Raw genomic sequence first — 21596 nt, forward strand, 5'->3', positions numbered from 1 at the left:
AGACCTGTGCACATCAGTCTCTCTTATGGAGGGAAAACATTAAACTTTGGTACAATATAGATAAGGAAAGGCTGTGGGAATGCTGGAAGTTTTCAACATCATGTAGGAAAGTGAAACTAGATGTTTTCAAAAATTATTTCTTATCAGTTTTGTATTGTGAACATAGAACTGCTGTGAATCAAGGACGTTTTGAGGGAGGAGAGGTTAAGGAAGTAGGGACGTGCAAAGTTTTAAGTCAATAACAGAGAGAAGGCACACGGAACACGGCTAGATCAAGAAATTCCCTGGGCTGGAGGGTGGCGGCCCTGATGGAACTGAGCAGAGTCCCAGGAGAAAGCTGTTTGGGGCGGGTCCATGCCCCGAGACCAGCTCACAGCAGATGCCGTTTCTCCAAATTCCTTTGGGAGAGGCTGGCAGGGCTGTGGATATGGGAATGATGTGCTGGAATGGGGGTTCACGGGCCAGCGTCTAGTCCTAGGTGGTGGTGAGACTCCTCACACAGCATCCATTCTAGAAATACTTATCAAGTGTCCACTCTGTGCCCAGCATGTGATGGGCGCTAGGGTGCAGGTATGACCAAGACAGGACCAGACTGTGCACTAGCAGAGTTGAAGATCCAGAAGAATGATTTAAAATATCTTTTTGAATACACAATTGCAGAGAGAGTTACGAAATGGAAAGGACAGCACTAGGAAATGCTTATCAAGGAGGTCTGATCTGACGTAGGTTTAAGGAAGGGCTCCTTGGGGCAGTAAAGAAAAAAGGAGGAGGAGGAGAAGCTTTTAGCATGTACTAACTCATTTAATTCTTACAACTCTACAAAACACGCACTCTTATTATTCCCATTTGATAGACTCAGAAACAGAGGCACAGGGATGTTAAGTAGCCTGCCCAAGGTCATCTCCGTGTGTAGCAGAGATGTTTCTAGTCACCTGCTCCATCTTTAAAAGATCTCAACTTACTCTTAAAAACGTCATGCAGGTGCCAGCCCAGTGGCGTAGGGGTTAAGTTAGCACGTTCCACTTTGGTGGCCCGGGCTTCGCAAGTTTGAATCCCAGGCATGGACCTATGCACCGCTTATCAAGCCATGCTGTGGCAGTGGTTCCATATATAAAGTAGAGGAAGATGGGCACGGAAGTTAGCTCAGGGTCAGTCTTCCTCAGCAAAAAGAGGAGGATTGAGGGTGGATGTTAGCTCAGGGCTCATCTTCCCCCCTCAAGAAAAACAAATCATACAGAAGACAAAAGCAAATGCCATTCTGAGATTTTACTCTCTCCAAGCTCCAAATCGTCCTATACAACAGGAAGAGGCAGCAGCAACAGCCATGAGGGCTGCCCTGGAAGCCGTGTGGACTGTGGCGAGGCTCTGCAGTCATGGTGGATAGCCTCTGGGGCCAGCCTGCCCTGGCTCGAATCCCAGCTCTGGCACTTACCAGCTGAGAGGTCTGGGGCAAGTTCCTTCCCTCTCTGTGCCTCTATTTCATCATCTGCAAAGTGGGGATAAGAACAGCACCTATGACACGGGGTGGTCGGAAGGATTAAGTGAGTTACCATATGTAAAACACAGAGGACAGTCTCCTGCACATGCCTAGAGCTCTATAATTGCTCAGACACCTGCCTGACAGACAGGGCCTGTTAGAATTCAATACCCCTAAAGGTTCCTGGGGACACACACCCAAAGTGAGGAACAGAGCCCTCAGGGAAGAGTGTGGACGAAGCAGAAGCCCCAGAGCTGACAGGAAACCAAGCAGCCTCTACCTCCGCCCTCCCTTCACTCATTCTTTTTTCCAACACGCATCTGTGAAGCCCTTGCACTGTGCCTGACCCTCTCAGGGGAACGAAAGGAGTCTCTCAGGGGAACACGAGGAGTGTAACTGAGGTTAAGGAAGTCCAGAATGCTTAAGCCCCAGGGGCACCACCACATTTTCCCCCATCCATCAATCACCAAGATCAGGTGGAGGCAGAATAGCTCAGCGGTTATGGGCATGTGCTTTAAAATCAGATGTGAGCTTGAACCCCAACATTACGACCAACCAGCTGTGTGACCTTGAGCAACCTGCTTAGCCTCTCTGTGCCTCCATTTCAACATCTGCCAGTGGAGTACCATAATAATATCTGCTCCTTAGAGTTGCTGTAAGGAACAGATGAGTTAAATAATGTTTGGAAGCAAGTCTAGCACATAGTAAGTGTTCGATGTTGTTATTATTACCTCATGATGTTTAAATGAGAAAATGCATAGAAAGCATTTAGCCTTGTGCCCTATGTACACAACAAAGGCTCAAGAAATAGTAGCTATTATGACATCCTTTCCACCCACCATCATGCAGGGTGGTACGAGAACACCAGGGCATCTGAGGCTATTCTCGGGGAGCCTTGCATTCTTACTGGGGGAAAGAGCTGTTATGCAGGAAGGACTAGAGAATACTTTATGGAGGATGCAGAATATTATTCATTCATTCAACCATTCAGCAAAGATCTATTGGGCAGCTGCTAAAGTGCAGGACATTCAATATTTTAACAGCACAGAACACTCAGTAAATAACTCCTGCCCGAGGCCCCAGCCAAGCTTCCCTACCACCCCTGCTCTGGGGCCTCTGCAGAATCCTGGGACGTCCCTCCAATCCAGCCACTCAAGGGGCTTCACCTGGCAGAGCCGGGGCCTCCAGGACCTCAGAACCCGCTCCAGGGCCCCATTCTGGTACCCGTGCCCCAATGGTTATTAGTATTTGAAAACACCCCTGTATTCACCCTCCACAGTCTTGGGGAGAAGACAAACAGTAAACAGTGAGTTGCCAAACAGTGTAACAGGAGCCAAAATAGTGCTACTCACAGAAATAAGGAGCTCATGGCCAGCTCTGCTGCATGGATGCAGCATCAAAACCGGCTTCACCAAAGAGTGATTGCTGAGACCAGACACAACTGGGACAAGCAGACAAACTATCCCAAGTAGAGGGGTGTCGACAAAAATAATCCATAACCAATCTATAAATGAAAATTTGGGAGAGTTTATTCTGAGCCGAAATCTGAGGACCATGGCCCGGGGCCTTTCTTCCGGAAGGAAGAAAGGGCACCAAGAAAGTGGGGTGCACAGAGTGGTTATATACCCCCAAACAGGATGTTTCACATAGGATTGAAATGGCCCTTCTACAATAGTCGCGAGACTGCTCTGTCGGCACAGTGATTGATGGAAATAGCAGGTAGGTCTGCTGTCTCGGTGAACGCAGCAGGATGGCAGGTCTGTTGTCTCCAGCTGAGTGGTCACAGGTGAGCACTGCAATCAGTTCCTAGCCTAAGGAAAGAGGCTTAATCTTTAAGGAAATGCCAACGTTGGGAGGGGGAGGGAAGTTGCACCTTTATCTCAAGGGCCTTTGTTCTTACCATAGGAGATGTATATACAATGCATGCTCACTGGCCACAGTCAGGCCCTTTTGGAAAAAACAAAGTCAGGCCGAATTAGGTTTACACCAAATGACTTCCTCATATACTCCAATATGTTCTATTGTTTGCCATTTTTATTTGTCAGGGGACATCAGTAGTAAGGCATAGAGGTGAGAAGGAGCAATCTCAGGAAAAGCAAGATCTCAGGGCAAGGAGACTGGAAAGACGGGCTAAGTGTTGGCTGGCCTTGGATGCAGTGAGGTCTAACAGAGGGAGAGGAAGCTGGCAGTGCCTTTTGGTAAAATCACCCTTGCAGTGGGGTGGGAAGTGGACCAGAGGGACAGGAGGATGGAAACAGAGAAGCTCATGCAGGGATCCAGGTGAGAAATGACAAGTCTCCCAATCTAAATAGAAACAGAGGAGATGAGAGCCAAGGAGGGGATTACAAAAGAGACTGAAATGGGTGGATGAGGATAAATGAGGTGGGGCAGTCAAGGAGAGTCATGTTTCTATCCAATCGCATGGTGGATGAGACACCATTCCTTAAACCAGGGCAGTCAGATTGGAAGGACAGTCAATGACATACACAGTGGGGGCAAGCGATTATACAGCCACTTGACCCTCCTGAGGTGTCAGCCAGAGGGATTTTTACAAATGTAAAAAAAATTACAACACTCCTATCTTAAAATCCTACAATGGTCTCCCATCCCACTCAGAATGAGATCTATGCCTGATTGCCTTACCCACATAATCAGGCCCGTCACCTCTGTGACCCCAGTGCCTACCTCCAAACTCTCCATGAGCTTACTGATCTTTAGCTACCCTGGCTTCTTTCTCATCTTTAAGCAGACCAAGCTTGTTCTTGCTCCTAGACACTTACCAGGTAATTTGCGCTTTTCACCATTTCACTTGTCCTTCAGGGCTCCTCTTAACTGTCATCTTCCCAGAAACACTATTCCCTGACCCACTATCTGATGTTGCCCACCCACCTAAACCCACTCAGCTATTCTCTACCACATTCCTTTCTTTTTTTTCTTTACAGTATGAGATGGTCTCAAGTATGATGGTTGACTCCTCTCTTTTTAGTCTCCCATTAGCAAGTAAGCCCCCTGAGGATAGGGGTGGGGTCTGCCATTCACCCCTGTATTCCTAATGCCTGGAACAGTACTGGCTTATAAGAAATAGTCAGTAGCTATCTCTAAATGAATGGAGGGGGCCAATCTATCCATGGTGTTCGTTTTTAACTTTGGAGGAGTACTGAGGGGGAATGAGATATACTGTGTATTCATCAAGATGAAAATAAGAAACAGTGCAGTCAATGGGACAACTAAGGAGAGTTAAAAAAGGGGCTGTTTACAAAGGTCTGGGCAGGGATGGGGAAATTTACCAGGGATGATGCACTGCCCCCAGGCCAAGAACGGCCAGAAGCTGTTACTTCCCCAGGCATAAAGGACATCAGGGGAGACAGTTACCAGAACCCAGAGGCAGCTGAGGGCACCTGCAGGAGCCAGGGCAGGAGCTTTAGTGAGGAATGAAGCCAAGCTGCAGCATCCCCGAAGAGAGGGAGCCCGAGGAACAACCTCACTCTCCCAGCTCCCATCTCCTCTCAGGGCCTCTCATTGGACGAATCCACCCAGAGGCCAAGGGGAAGGGAGCCCAAGTGATGAAAGTCGTGCAGCCCAGCCTCCCAGGCAAAGAGGAGGGAGAAAGGTGGAGTGTGGATCTGGGGGACAAAGGGAAGTTAACCTGTGCATGGTTTTATTTATGGTTGTGGTAAACATACGATAAAGGAGAAGGAGAGATTCACCCAAGTGATATTGGACAAACAAAAGCAACCTATTTCCACGGTGCGTACAGATTTACAAAAGACAGTCTCGTTTTCCATAATCTCCCTCTGGCCCCTTTGGAGTCTCGTCTTCTCTTTCTTCCCAGTGCCCCCGCCACAGGTTCTCCCTGCCCTTGGCTTGTCAGACATGGCAAACAGCATGGTGGCTACAATCTGGAGAATCATCCTTTACATGTTGGTACTGCCTCGGGTTGTGGGGCAGAATAAACTGGAGGCATAAAAACACTGTTGTGAAATTCTCACTGAGCCCAAAGGCAGCGGGAGACGGTAGAACAAGAGATTTGAATTTCATGCCCTCCGTCACCTGGGCCGCAAGTTTCAAATGCAGAATTCCTAAAATGCTGACCTGGGAAATGACAGGACTCAAGCTCAGAATCTTCTAAAGGATTTGGGCTGCTCTGCATTTTCCCCACAGATTTGGGTGTCTGTTTTTTCAGCACTGAGTTAAAGCCTGCAGATGTAAGTGCACATATTCCAAAGATTCATTGAAGATTTTTGTGTATTTTTTTCTTTGGCATCTAATTCAGTGATTTGCCCCAGGCTTCATATCACAGGCATAATCAAGTATTGTCTAATAAAATCTTTAAATGTGGCCAGTGCTTAAAGCGCTTTTCTTACTGTAATAGAAACTCAGAGGAGAAGGGAAGAGAGGAAAATTTTCATATTCAAACTTCCTCTTGTTTAAGGAGGTAAATGTCCTGCTGGGACGGACATCCTCCAGCTTAGGAAGGGCTGGTGCATGTAAATATTCCTGCTTTCAGGTCCTGAACTCAAGCAAATGACAGCACCAAGCAAACCTGGTCCCCGATGTTCCAGATACCCCAAGGTTCCAGATGCCCCGAGGTTGTCACTTGCTGCTGGATTTCTCCATCACCATTGAAGACACCTCTGCATTATGGATCCCCCGCGTTGAAGGATTTCTGTTTCCTGCAATTTACATCATTAAAATTGAAGACGATTGCTGGGTTCTGGGAGGGATCAATTCAGTACCCCTGGTAATTTAGGCAGCAGTACCTTATAATCTCAAACGTTTCTTTTTGCAGAGTCACCGTCAGACTTCAGAAATAGCCCTCAACATAGGGTCTAGGAGAGCATAGGCAAGTGCTTGGCTCTGTGGGGGCCCTGCTAGAGGCTGCCTGTGGACAGGAAGGAAGCCAAGGGGGAAAGAGAAGAAAATAGGAATACGGGGGAGGCAAGAAAGGAGAAGAGAGAAGGGGATGAAATGAGATTGAAATGATTGGTCCATGGTCATTCATCTAGCAAGTAGAAGAGACAGAACTTACATTCAAACCTGGTTCTCTTTGACTCCGAAGTCCAAATCCCTTCCTTTATAACAGGCTTGGAGAGGTGTCACAGGTGACTCCCAGCATAAGAAGGGTATTCTTGTAAGGAGAGTTCCCAATTGATCATTTTGTCTCTATTGATTTTCACAAAAGCATTTTTAATAGGGCTTAGTGTGTGCCAGACTATGGGTTGGGTATATGGGATCCAAAAATAAACAGATGTATTTCTCACTCTTGAGGAGCTCACAGTCTAGTGGGGGGGGAGGGGGGGAATGGAGGGGTATACATGTGCAACTAAATAACCATACACAAAAATATAGTAAGGGTGAGAACATAGACAAGTATAAAATGCCATAGATCAGAAACAGGGGAGTAACAATTGATCTAGAGACTCTGATAAAGATACATAAATACAGGGATTTTTGATCTGGATTTTGAGGGATGATTAAGAGTTCAGACAGCAGATGACAGCAAGAAAAGGTATTACAGACAAAGAAACAGCTATTCCAAAAGACAAATATGGAAACATTATGGGGAAGTGATAAGGTGGCGGATTTGGCTCAATAAAAGCATAAACAGCCCAAAAATAGAACACTGCCCCAGAAAACAGGAAATTCTCCCTTGCTAGAAGGGTCTGAGCAGAGTGTAGACAACCCTGTGTCAACGAGAGAACAGTCAGGGTGAATTCTGCCTGGACTCTTTGGTGGTCCTTAATGTGTGCCCGACTCCAGCTGGGCTCACACCGGAGGTGGAGTGTGGTGCAATGGTGGAGGGCAGGGCCTCGAAAGCAGACAGGCCGGGTTGGAGCTCCGGCCCTTCACTCAGCTTACAAGCTGAGGGTGAGTTATTGAACCCCACTGAAACACAGGCTCTACACCTTAGACTCTAACAGCTGCCTCACCTGGCAGAAGGAAATGCATTAGTGGTGTGGAGCACTTAGCACCGTGTCTGAAGAGGGAGATGCGTCCTCAATATAGAACCAGGAGCCATGGTGTCATTGTTACTGCAGAAGGTGGGAAACCCCACTGAGGTGGGTAACCCTGACCTGTTCTTACCACCTGGGCAAGGTGTCATGAGTGCTGGGGGGCAGCCACTGGCAGAAGCCAAGTAAGTATGTCCCGTGGACCAGCGCTGGGACACAGAGAGGAGAGTAGGGTCATGCAAGTGTAGGGTCATATCCTGTCTTTATTTAAAATTTTGGTATTTTGTTCATCATAGATTTGTTTGCCTTAAATTTGATTTTTTAAACATTGCTTTAATATATTCCGTATTTCGTTTTCTGAGCTTTTTAGCACGCCGTAAATTTGGGGCCTACGGCAAATGCCTTATTCCCCACCTCCTGTCCCCTCCCCACCCTGTTCCCTACTGCTCTGGGTGCCAAGCACCCACATAAGCTGCCCTTGTGGGCCCCATCCTTTGTTTTAAGGTCTTTCTTCCCAGGACCCCCTGCCCTATGCCGAGGGCCCCTGAGACCCCAAGACTGAAGAAAACAGCTCCTGGATTGCTAATACTTGACTTCACTTAGTTTGTCTTCTGTTTTTTTTTTTTTTTGGCCTGCCCTACTATGAATTTTATACAATAAAAAATTTTAAAAACTTTAGAATCAGACCGCTGAGAGCTCTCCACTTGAAAATCATCCTGAATTGTGTCATTACACTGAGGAACCAGAGGAGTGAACTGAAGCGAATACATAAAATTCACATCACCTCCAAATGAGTGGTCTTAATGCACCTTTTGCCAAGAGCCTGTGCTCAAAGGGCCTGTTTCTGGGTGTACCGTGTACCAGGCTTCCCCTAAGTGATGGCCGGGCATGTTGTGCAGAGTGTAGGAGCCTTAATCAGCCTGAGTGTTAGCAGCTTTCTTAAGCCCTGGTCCTGCTGACTTCTCTCCCTCTGTACCACCCTAAATGATGCTGCTAAGTAATTCGTTTTGAAGAACTCTTACGGAGATCAATTTTACTAATGCACACACAGCCTAATAGAGGCTGGGCTACTGTAGAGAGAGGAAGTGATCTCTCTCTCTCTTTTTTCAAATTGGAGAACAAGAACAGGAATCACCAGTCAGGTCGGAGCTGCGCCTGGGCATGGTTTCCCTATGGATTAACATTTCCTGACCAGGCACTTCACAGAAAGGTTATAACTATTTGTGTTATGTGCAAGCCATGCATAGCAACCAGGACCACTGCACAGCTGAAACCAGGACGCCTCCTGGGATTTCAATGCAGACATCAGAGTCCTTGAATTCCTGATGATGGTTAGTCACTCCAAATCAGCAGAACTGGCCTCGATCTTGCATATATCTTTTCTTTTCTTATGGCACATAGAGGTTCTTGATTCCTTTACTGATTAACTCCTCCGTTATAAATTTTTATATTCCAAATATAAGCAGTTACGTTGAGAAGTCTGTAACTTAGCAACTATCTAGCAAGATGGAGATCTGGTTCAAAGACAATCCTTGATGGTGTGTAAAGACTTATTCAAAACGTGCTGCGTTAAGAGAAGTCAGGAATCAACAAAAGGCAAACCACATAGGAATAAAAAAAGCATTTTAAAAGATAGAGGGCTGAGATATTCTAGAAACGGGTCAGGGAATCACTTCGGTTAAGATAAAAGACCTGCGAAGCTCATGCATGTTAAAATCCTACAATTTCTGTTTAGAGTGAGCAATCAACTAAGACACAATACCCCAACATTGGTATTCTATGGGAAAACCATTCTCTTAAAAGCTATGATTTCCCAGTAACAGAGGTCCCCATTTATATGCCTCTGTGATTCAGATTTCCCCAATATAATTTTGGCTATATATTAAGTACACATTCGGCTTGAGCCCATGGAAAAGTAGGACATCAGAGAAACATAAGATCAGCCAGGCCACTTCATACCACTTAGAAGATTAGTAATCTACAAGGGCACACAAAATCTGCTTTAAAATGCCTTTTGCTTTCCAGCATCTAACTTGAAATAGGCTTCCAGGAAGAAAAGATAAGAGGCTGGGAGGGAGGGAGGAAATTAACATTGATGGGGGTCTGCTCATGTCAGACACTATGCCAGGCACTTCACAGAACTTCTCATTTAATCTAGGTCGTAACGATTTGAAATCATCAATCCTCTCGCCTTTTTCCTTATTTTCAGAGAAGCCCATTCACTGCAAAGTACCTTACATATCCAATTTTTATTACTTTTTTATTAGTTTGGATGCAAGTGACAGAATCTCAATTCAAACCAGTTTTGGCAAAATCAGATTTATTAGCTCAACTGCAAAGAAAAATTGAGGAACCAGATCATGGAAAGGACAGGAATGCAACCCACTTTTATGACAACTGAGCCTGGAGAGTGAATACCACCAGGATTATCTTCCTGAAACTTATCTGTTTTTCTCTCTGGATGTTGGTTCATTCTTCTTCAACACACACTTGGTTTTTCTCCACATTTGAGGGGAAACATGGCCCTCCCCAAAGCACTTAAGCTTGACATCATAGAGCTTCTAGCTCAGGAGAGGAGCTGACCAATGTCTCATCTCAAGACCAAATATCCCAGTGAGAAGACAATTCACGAGGGACACTATGTGCTAGTGGTAGTCACGACAATGGGAGGCGAGCACTTTCTGGGAGTAAAGGGACCATGGGCAGCAGTCTCCTTAAGGTTCCCTACATCCATCTAGAAGATATTTCTCTTCTTTGTGAATGCCTAGTTTAATTTCTAGCACATAACAGGCCTCCAGTAAATAGTTACTGAATGTCAGAAAGGGAAGTGAGCAGAATACACACAAGGCCAGGGCTGGCCCTGACTCCATTTGGGAGGGGGACATTTCTTCCCTGCGGGTGAGCTCACGCCCTGCAAAAGCGTTCCTGAGCCCCAGGCAGAGCGGCTTGTGTGCGTTCAGAGGCTGACTCTCAGGTGGTGCAGACCCTCTGAACACACCCAGAAGGCTCTCCAGCTACCAATGTTTCCAGGCTTATTTTATCTTCCCCTGCAACAATATACTTTTCTTCCTTTGGCAGCTGGTGTGAGAATCCCTCCTCCAGGCAGAGACCCACTTTTGTCAGGCAAGGCTTTGATAAACCCACTCAGGGGCTCCAGTCAGCTGGTGCCTGGATTAGAGAGCCAGGTGGGGCTGCTCTGCATGAGATAAGAAAAAGGACAGCTCTGCTCCTGAGAGGGAGGGGAGGTGGGAGGGGAGCAGGGAGGGGAAGGAGCAGAGAGAGGAGACTCCAGGTCAATGGCATATCCAAAGAAGCCTGGGAAGAAAAGAGACACGTGTCTAGTGGTGTGAGGTCCTATGTGAGCCCTCCCCACGACCCCATGCATCCTTTATAAAACAACAGCAATCCCCGTTCACTCACAGGGTGGCCTTCCTGGAGAAGCCTGAGAAGGGAAGAGATACCGTGTCAAGGGAGGAGTGGGGTGCATGAACAGTCGGACAATGTGGGCAAAAGGAATAACATCTGGCTTGGGTTCCCAGTGCACAGATGTGAAAATGACCCACATGCCATGCCTTAGTCTGCATCTGCTGGGAGCCCAGGCGGGCACCATGCTGGTGTTCAAGGTGAAGACAGCTGGCCTTCCCTCCCTGCTCCTTAAGGGAGCAAGCCCAAGTTCTAACAGCAATTCCATCTGTTAGGTCTAGCCCTTGTACACAGATCTCAAGTTCCTGTTACTTTGCTAGTTTTTCTGACCCGAGGCCCTCTCCTCTCTTCTTCCTCCCTCCTCCAAGCCATGGAGCTTTGCCTCTCTCAGTCTTCCTCCTCACCCAACTCCCACCTTCACCTGGCAAGCTCCTCTTTATCCTTCAGATCTCACCTTCTATGTTCTTTTTCCTAGGGGAAAAAAGTCCCTCAAGGCTAGATCCATGTCCCTTCTATGTGACCATGATTCCCTGACTTATTTCAAGCATCACCCTGATCATGTTGAATTAAATTGTTTGCTTGCCACTTACCTGCCAGTCTCTCCTACCAGACTATAAAGTCCATGAGGTCAAGGCTGTGTCTATTTTATTCCATTGCATCCCTAGCACAAAGTACAGTGCCTGTCCCATAGCAGTTGCTCAATAAACCTCTGTTGAATGTGTTGAATAAATGATTGAATAAATAAGGCTCCAGGAAAACCACTTACAGCCAGTACAGTCCCAGCCTAATCATTCAAGATAGTCCCTCTCTCCTCAGTCTCATGCCCTCCCTCTGAGCCACGTAGAGCCTACAGCCACAGCTCTGTCATCAATAGGGAACTCTTACAGTGCACTCTGTTGGCAGACTCCAAGTAGTAGAATTTGCCCGTGGAATCCGAAGATCCCAGCCTCAGCCCAATGAGACTGAGAGATAGGGACTATGGGAAGAAATCTACCAATTTGCTAACTCCTACAATCCACCTGGCCACTGTTACAACATCCAGGAAACATACACACGAATACTGCAGGCATCAAACCTGTCTTTCCCCTAGAGCAGCTGGGTGACCATAGAGGCCTTCTAGAAGGCTCTCAGATGCCTTGGCTGTCTGAACACATGAAACAGAATGCAACATCGTCCCCATTATCAATGAACCTGAACTCTAGCTGAAAAGATTGGACACCACAGAAAGCCAAGGAGCGACCCAAGAAGACAACAGCAAAGAGAAAGCAGTGAGTGGTTAAAGCCCCAGAAACAGAAGGTGCTTCAGAGAAGGGGCAGGGACAATCCCCCAGGGAACTTGGAAAGCAAGTAGCAGCTGAGTAGACGGTTAGAATCAGGAAGGTGTAGAAGTCGTGAAGAACATAGTCAGCAAAAAGTCAGAAGTGGGAAAACCAAGGAGCCTTAGAGCCAGAGAGGAAACCAGTGTCACTGGAGTGGGTGACTCATGCAGGAAGGAGAAAAGAACCAGAGTCCTAGGAAGGGCTCAGACGGCAGAAGTTTAAGCTCCAGGTGAAAGAGTTTGAAGCTTTACTTCTAGCTAATAGGGACCCTTTGAAAGCTTTAAGGCAATTTCCCCACAGAGTTTGGAGACTAGTCACCTGGTAATGCGAAGGATGTGTTGGCAGAGCAGGATCGTGCAGGCAAAGGAGCAGGCTGGGGAGCCACAGCATTCCGGGAGAGGCAAGAAGGGCCTCCCCTCTCTCCTAAGTGACAGGGCAGGGGAGGCAAAACAAGGAAGGGGTGAGGGGAGGGGGAATGAGGGCCAGGCCTGGGGCTGGATTGTGAGCAAAGGAAAATGTAGCTTTATCTGAAATATTTTCATTTTTTACAAGGAAAATGTATTTATGTAGTACTTGAGTGTTGAAAAGTAATGAAATTATTTGAAAGGAAGGAAAGAAGCAAGAGACAAAGAAAGAATTAAAGACAAAAGACAGAGAAAGATTGAGGTAGAAAATGAAAGGAGGAAGAGAAGGAAAAAAGAAAATAAGAATGGATATAATGCAGTAGATTCAGGAGTATTCATTCAAGAAATATTCACTGGGTGCCTAGGATGTGCCAAGTCCTCTTATAGATGGTAGGATGAAAAAATAGATGAAAGAGAAAAAGTTCCTTCCCTCATAGAACTTACATAGAATTAATAATTATACATAACAAACAAGTTACGAAATAAATAATTATATTCCAAATAGCGATAAGTAAGAAAAATAAAAAGCTAGCAGTGTAAGGGGATAGAGAATGTTATCTTTTGCTGTATAACAACCAACCACCAAATAGTGATTTGGTTTTGTTCATGATTCTCCAGCTTGGACAGGGCCCAGTGGGGACAGCCCATCTCTGCTCCACTCACTCAGTGTCACTGGGGCAGCTCAAAGGTAGGAGGCTGGAATCATCTGGAGGCTCGTTCGTTCTCTCATATATTGGGAGCTGATTCTGGCTGGTGCTTGGGGACTTGGCTGGGGCATTTGGACGGAACATCTTCACATGGCCTCTCCATGTGGCATGGGCTTCCTCACAATATGGTGGGAAAGTTCCAAGAGCAAGTGGTACTGAAAGAGAGGGAGAGAGCACCCGGCTGATGTGCTATTGCCTTTTCTAATCCAGCAGAGGTCATGCAGCATCACTTCCATTGCATTCTATTCACAGAAGTGAGTCTTAAACAGCCTTAGGAGCCAGCCCATATTCAAGGGGAGGAGAATTAGTCTCCACCTTTCAATGGGAGGAATGTCAAAGAATGTGTAGACATCACAGAGAGTAATGTGGGAGGATAGTCTTTTACACCAGGTGGTTAGTAAAGGGCACTCCAAAATTGGTCAGGCTTCTCCAGAGAAATAGAACCAAGACGAGATTTTATATATATACACATACGCATATATATGTATACATGAATGTACACATACATACATATACAGAGATATTTATTTCAAGGATTGGCTCATGCAACTGTGAAGGTGGCAAATCTGAACTCCATAGGGCAGCCTGCAGGTAGAAACTCAGGCAGGAGTTAAAGTAGTGGAAACCAGTGGAAGATTCTGAGCAGGGTGGCGTGATCTGATTCACACCACGTAAAGATGGCACCAGCTGCCGGGGAAGGAGCACCCTGGAAGAAGGGTTGCCCAGAGTTAGTAGCTCCCTGGACCCAGGCATCTGGAAGGAGGGGACAATGAGGGACAGCATGTGCTTTGCAGGCCAGCTGACCGAGCACTGTCAGCCATGGGACGGAAACGAAGAAATCAAAATAGGGCTCCCATTTTAGGAAAGTCAGATCTGAAAGGAACTAGTCAACCCTCTTGAATCAAAGCAGTAAGAAATTCGGGACCAGAGCTGGCTCAGGACAGCACCACTGTTCTGCAAGGCGTTGCTCAGAGGTGATCGCTGGGACCATGTCGTGAGAGGCTCACCCAGGAGAGAGAAGAGAGAAACCGGAGTACACTTCAGTGGCCAGCACCTTACGATGATCCATTCCTGGCCATGGAGAGGGGATTCAAGTAGCTGAAGGAAGAAAAAGAAATCAGTTTGGAGAGAATGCCTCTCTGTTCTCTGTCTCCTGAAAAGGCCACACATGTGATGAGGTGTTGAAGGCAGTCCGAGAGACAGCTGAGAGGCGAGCAGCATGCATTACTTATAAGACTCCACTGAAATGTAAATTGAGGTGAGTTTATTGGTTCCCTCGGTCTTAAATGGAATCATAAAGTATTCATTGGGTCCAGCTAAGGCCTTTCAGATCTGGAGCTCCATGAGAAATATGTGGCATGCTAAGGTTACATTAATAAAAAATAAATAAATCCATGTCCCAGAGACTCGTGCTTGTGCACTATAAAACTGCCCATTCTGTAGATATTAATGTTTAATGTGTTTGTAAAAAGCAGTCGGCTTTGCCAAGCACGGCAACAAAAATGTCCCGCAAATCCTCAGTACTTAACGTCTCAGCACGTCGCCTAAGTGCTCTGGCGGAGAACGCGCTGCTAGGGTGGGAAGAGAGGTAGCTCTGAGCAGCAGCTGGTGCGGCCACATTAAAAAGTAGCTTCGTTCAGAGGAAACGTGCTCGCTCGCTGCTGATGCGAGTTAGAGTCGAACTTTCACTCACCTTCACATTTTCCTGGCTCCGCGTGCTCAGGAGAAATGTTGAGAGAAGTTGATGTTTTCAGAACTGAATACATAATGACTGGAAACCTGTTTAAAGAAAGACACTCGAAAAATAACCACATCAAAATAAACAAAGTTGGTTTTACAGAAGAAATCTGATAACACTCAACTCAGAGAAGCAAAAGTACTTTTTGCTTCAGACCACTCATACAACCCCAGCTGTTTCCTAGACGATTCTAGCAGGAGTGCACCGATCAATCTGAATCATCACTTCCCTTGGCCGCTGGGCAGCAGGCCGCACATCAGACAGGCTGCACTTGGTAGCTGTTATGTTTTGCTTTCGGTCTCAAGTCGGTGCAGAGAAATCTCTGCTTCCCCTAAGCTGATTTGCTGTCAGGAAACGCCTGCCACGTCCTGGACCTGCTGACCAGACCTTACCACCTTACTGCGTGCCTCCAGCTTACTCTTCATCCTAAGGCACCCTTTGGAACCAAACAGTGAAATGAGAAAGGACAGGTGCAGAGAACAGAGCTGAACCCTCAGGAATGGGAATCTATACTTAAACCCAGCATCAGGTACCCCACCTCAACCGCTAACCACCCAGCAAAGCCGGCAGGGATCTGCAGAAATGGAGTGCGGACAACAGAGAGAGACGGACTCTCTCTTGTTCTCTCTCGCTCTCCACATCCTGGAATTCAGCAGACTCATTTTCTTTTCTGCCCAGACTTGAGGGCCCATGGACAGCATCCCTGAAGTCAGAGACCAAGCTGTCAGAGAGACGTAGAGGGCTTAACAGCTTGAGAAATGTCAGAGACACCTGGAGCACTGCTCTCATGCTAAGAAAGGGAGCCTGACTTATGACCCTCCAAATGGAGCTTTGCTTCTCACACCCTGAGTTGTGGGTTGAATCGTGTCCCCCAAAAAGTTATGCAGAAGCCCTAACCCTTGGTACTTGGACTTACTGGCTATTTTGACTTGAGGATTAGGTAATGATAATGGTAGTAACAATAATAGTCTCCTCCTCTGGTTTAGGATGGACCTTGCTTCCTGCAGTGCTTCAGTGCAACTGAGTGAAGATTTTACTCAGCTTCATGCTTGAGAAACGTCTTCTTCCTCAACCTTAGTGGACAGCATCAGTGTGGGGGCTGGCGAGTCCCTGCCGCAGGATTCCTGGAGGACTGTCTACGGAGGAGAGGGGAGGCTCTGCAGGTGCATCCGGGACCTGGGTTCCAGACCTGGCCTCTTTCTATCCAGTGGTATGACTTCGGGCAAGTCACTGCCCCTCTGTGGACCTCCGTGTCCTCACTTGTAAAGTGGCGGTACTGGACCAGGAGACGCTGAAGATCTCTTTTCAGTCTGATGTGCTCTAAGAATCTCCCAAGCTTCTCCTTGTGCTTGGATTGTTCACGCTGCATTTCTTCCGGAGTTTGGTGTGAACAGTTACACCAAAGACAGCTCCAGGGAGAAAGACAGACAGACAGAAGGATATGGGTGAGAGTCCTGATTCTACACTTGGTGGCCACCCTTGGGCGGTGAATGGGTTGAATTGTGTCTCCCCAAAAGATGCTGAAGTCCTACCCCCCAGTACCTGTGGATGAAGAGTGGTACAGTGAATGTGGCCTTATTTGGAAATAGGGTCTATGCAGATGTAATCAAGTTAAAACATGGTCATCGTGGATTAGAGTGGGCTTTAATCCAATGACTGGTATCCTTATAAGGAGAAAAAGATTTGCAGACACACAGACACACAGGAAGAAGAAATGAGAAGACAGAGGCAGAGTTAGTATTGTGCTGCCAGGAGCCAAAGAACTCCAAGGATTGTGAGGGCCACCAGAAGTTAGAAGAGACAAAGAAAGATTTTTCCCCTGGAGACTTCAGAGAAATCACAGCCCTGCCCACACCTTGATGTCAGACTTCTAGCCCCCAGAACTGTGAGAAAATCCATTTCTGTTGTTTTAATCTGCCCAATTTGTGGTCATTACTACAGCACCCCTAGGAAACTAATATACCCAAGGGCACATGGTGGTAGCTCAGGAATGAGAAAGAGAAATCCCTGAGGCCAATGGCTCCAAAGAGCCCTGTGGTGAGGATGGAGATATCCACCACTGACCCCAGAGAGGCTTCCAGGCAGGAAGGCACTAAAGTTGCAAAAAAACCCTACCTGGGCAGGATGTGGTCAGAGCACACCTGTCACTCTGAAACATCTGGGCAACATCAACTCTAACATAGGCATCTCTAAGAGCCTCATCAAGGCAACAAAGAGACTGAGACAGGAGGAGGGAGTCGCTGTCCAGGTACGAGACTAGAATTGCTGTGTGCCTGGGCAGACACATGGTTGTGTGGTTTGCTCCAACAGGAAGATGGCTGACTGTCCCCAAAGAGTCCCCCTCCAGCCTACCATAATCTTTGGTTTATTTTTAACGTGCCTTACCCAGGAAGCAGGAGCACATAAAGTATTCCCCATCGCCGGCCCAACTGTTCACCACTGGATCCCAGTGACCAGAGCAGGGCCTAGTAGAGAGATGGCGCCTGGTAGATACTTGTTGACAGACTGAATCATGCAGGAATGCATGATTCAATAAAAGCAGAGAAGAGAGGAAACCACCTGGATCCCAGAGAGATAAACTGAGAGGAATCAAGAGCCATGGGAGGACAATTGAGGAGACTTCTGGAAATGTTGGGCTGAATGGGCACCTTCTAGAGAAGCTCTGAAATGCCAGGAGGACTTGGTGACCTGGTCTTTGCCAACCCTCCAGCCTTCTCTCATTCCCCTCCTTTTGTCATACTTTTTGACCAATCATTCTACATTGTTTCAGTTGCCTATACTTGCCCTGCTGTTTCAGGCCTCCAGGCCTTTGCACATGCTCTTCCCCCAAGCCTGGAGTCTCTGCCCCTTGGTCATTCTCCAAAAACACTGCTTGTCATCCCCTCCTCTAGGAAGCTTTCCTGGATAGCCTGCATCCAAGTGTCTTCTTTCACAGCCTTCATCATCTTGGGCATATCCCACAATACTGCAACAATCTGCATATCTGCTAGGGCTCCCTCTGCGACCACCTCTGTATCCCCAGGCCCTGGCACCAGATAAATTCCAGGTTAATGTTCAACTGAACTGGGATGAGGGCAGAGTGGAGTGGGAAAGGAGAGAAGGATAAGGATGAGGACGAGGAAGACCCAAAGAGGGGAAATATGGAATCAGGATGGACTTCGACTCTTCAGGAATTTTGCCTGGAATGAGCCTGGTTCTGAGTCATCTGTTAACATTTAGAACACAGTGTGGGCCAATTTATTTAGGGAAGAAGCTGGAGAAATACGAATTACTGAGCTGTTCTCTCTGATGTACTCACAATTTGGCTTCTCAGATCTGCCTTCTCCAAACAGCCTCACTCTCACCTGCAGCAGTGAACAATCTTCTGGGCAATTAACTTCAACCATTTCAGAAAGCCCATGACTTCGTGGAGCGGAGTCCGCCATTGGCTCACTGGAATGGACCCAGCTCCATCTCCTTCTGTCTCTTGAGCAAGTGAATGAATGTTATGAATGAATGAGTGAGGCTTACCACGGCAGGATAAATAAAACCAGGCCCTAACAGCAAGCATAACAAGGCATAACAAGCACAGGTTTTAGAGTCAGAAAGACTAATTTGCTGTCTACCACTTCCTAGCCGTGACTTTCAGCAAATGACTTAAGCTCTGAGAGCCCCCATTCCCTCTGCAGCAAAATGGTTGTTAGAGATAAAGATAAATATGGAAAGTTCCTAGCACCTAATACCAGGAGTTTCCGTCCTCATTCTTCCACCCTTCTCTTCCTCCCTCCTTTATTCCCTCCTTATAATAACTAACTAACATTTAATAAGTGCACACTAGATGCCAGGCCCTGTGTGCCAGGGGCCTTCCTACACATCCTCTCATTTAGTCTCATCCTTATGCGTTAAACAGCGTCCTGTATTAGTTTGCTAGGGCTGCCGCCATAACAAAGTATTATGAAGTGGGTGGATTAAATAAGAGAAATGTATTTACTATTAAATAAATCTTAACAGTATCACAATTAAATACCACTCTGGAGGCTAGAGGTCCAAGATCAAGGTATCAACAAGGTTGGTTCCTTCCAAGACTGTACAGGAGAATGTGTCCCAGGCCTCTCCCCTAGCTTCTGGTGGTTTGCTGGCATTCTTCGGTGTTCCTTGGCTTGAAGAAGCATCACCCCTTCAAAGGATGCTTCCTCCATCTTCTCATGGTGTTCTCCCCATCTGCATCTGTCACTGAGTCCAAACTTCTCCTTTTCATAAGGACAACAGTCATATTGGTTTAAAGTCCACCCTAATGGTCTCATCTTAACTTGATCACCTGCATAGACTCTATTTCCAAATAAGGTCCCATTCACTGTACGGCACTTCATTCATAGGTCCTGGGGGGTAGGGCTTCAGCATCTTTTGGGGAGACACAATTCAACCCATTCACCGCCCAACGGTGGCCAGCAAGTCCAGACCTAGGATTCACACCCATATCCTTCTGTCTGTCTGTCTTTCTCCCTGGAGCTGTCTTCGGTGTAACTGTTCACACCAAACTCCGGAAGAAATGCAGCGTGAACAATCCAAGCACAAGGAGAAGCTTGGGAGATTCTTAGAGCACGTCAGACTGGAAAGAGATCTTCAGCATCTCCTGGTCCAGTACTGCCATTTTACAAGTGAGGACACGGAGCTCCACAGAGGGGCAGTGACTTGCCCAAGGTCACACCACTGGATAGAAAGAGGCCAGGTCTGGAACCCAGGTCCCGGATGCGCCTGCAGAGCCACCCCTCTCCTCCGTAGACAGTCCTCCAGGAATCCTGCGGCAGGGACTCGCCAGCCCCCACACTGATGCTGTCCACTAAGGTTGAGGAAGAAGACGTTTCTCAAGCATGAAGCTGAGTAAAATCTTCACTCAGTTGCACTGAAGCACTGCAGGAAGCAAGGTCCATCCTAAACCAGAGGAGGAGACTATTATTGTTACTACCATTATCATTACCTAATCCTCAAGTCAAAATGGCCAGTAAGTCCAAGAATGCCACATTCCTCCCATGTCCACTTTCAACAAAACAACCCACAGAAACTGAATCACAGTTTCAGCTAAATACATATTTAATTCCTTATGTATTTTTTATATTTTGTTTTGTGCAGGACTGTTTACCTAGTTAACGATGAAGGGGAATCTATTGTCACCAAGTTTCTAGGTTTTTCTCTTACTCAGTCTTGAAGTGCCCTCTAGTGAAGTGTTTTTATATTTAAGAAGCTGAGGAAAAAGTTGAAAATAAGATTTTCAGAGAACTGAGGAGAATTTTAGAAAGAAATGGGGGCAAAGTTGGGGGTTTGGGGGATGGTTCCTTTGTTTCAAGGAGATTTGAACATGATTCTTGTAAAATCTCTTTCTAAGCCCTTTTCTATATGCTTGCTCATGCAGAGTGCCTTGCAGATTTGTCACTGAGACAGGAAGGTTTTACCCACAGAACATACGCCAGACAAATCCTGCAGGCCCGCCTGCAACCAGGCAGTGGGAGCAGCCAGCATGGCCAGACGCTGCGGCCAGAGCGAAGCTGGGGATTCAGCCAGTCACTCAAGCAGGTGCCGTGAAAATTTTGCCAACACTAAGTTTGTGCATGAGCGATTTTAGGGAGCATCCTTCCAGGAGAGGAAATCTGAGAGTCATCCTTTGGTTATTTCAAGTCTTGCAAATTTGTATCGAAAACAGCATTTGATGGGGGAAGCTGTGTGTGTGAGAATGTAGGGATATATGGGAACTCTCTGTACTGAAAAATAAAGTTTATTAATTAAAAAATTGTTTAAACCCACAGCATTTGATAAAGCAAAATAAAGCCACAGGAACTAAGCATCAGAGAGGTAACCAAACATCAGCTTCATCCAAAATGACAGTTTGCAACCTGGCCTCCGTACCAGAATCACCTACAGAGCTTTTTAAAAGTACCCATTCTGGGGCTGGCTCCATGGCCTAGAGCTTAAGTTTGGTGTGCTCCACTTTGGCAGCCTGGGTTCAGTTCCTGGGCGTGGATGTACACCACTCATCACCAGCCATGCTGTGGCAGCAACCCACATGCAAAATGGAGGAAGAGTGGCACTGATGTTAGCTCAGGGTGAATGTTCCTCAGCAAAAACATATATACATATACATATATATATCCATTCCCTCTCCCCATGCTCAGAAGTTTGCATTTGATTGGTTTGGGGCAGAGCAGGCATTAGTCTTCTCTCAGAAGTGCCCCCAAAGCAACCTGATTGAGTGCAGCCAGGGTTGAGAAACACTGACCTAGATGATGGCCCTTGCTCAGACTCCAGATCTCACCAAGGCACCTCTGAGGGGTGATTTGGGCTCCCTTGGGATCCTCCTACAGGCAGGAGGATGGGGGACTGGCCATGCAGAAGGGATGGGCATGCAGGTTTCCAGTATGCCATGTCCCCTGGACCTCTGTGGGAAGGCAATAAAGCGGCTTCTGATTCTAGATTGGCTCCCCAGGTGAGCAGTTCACAGGGGGATTCAGATCTCCATGTCAACTCAAATTATCAGGGCAACTTCACCAACTGGACCGGGCCACAAAGCAATGCTGCAGCATGGCCTGCACTCCAGCTGGAGCAT

At 46.9% G+C, this 21596-nt stretch overlaps 1 long non-coding RNA gene across 1 annotated transcript in view; it reads right to left on the minus strand.

The window, feature by feature from the left end:
- Window positions 1-13790: 13790 nt before the first annotated feature.
- LOC139044992 (uncharacterized) overlaps window positions 13791-21596 on the minus strand; it is a 46612-nt gene continuing 38806 nt past the window's right edge. Inside the window, exons 2-3 of the long non-coding RNA XR_011502482.1 lie at window positions 14975-15060; window positions 13791-14379 (exon numbers count right to left, since the gene is read on the minus strand). This is a non-coding gene — a long non-coding RNA (uncharacterized lncRNA). The remainder of the gene's footprint in view (window positions 14380-14974; window positions 15061-21596) is intronic.

This window comes from Equus asinus, chromosome 3 (genome assembly GCF_041296235.1).
Source record: "Equus asinus isolate D_3611 breed Donkey chromosome 3, EquAss-T2T_v2, whole genome shotgun sequence".
NCBI lineage: Eukaryota > Metazoa > Chordata > Mammalia > Perissodactyla > Equidae > Equus > Equus asinus.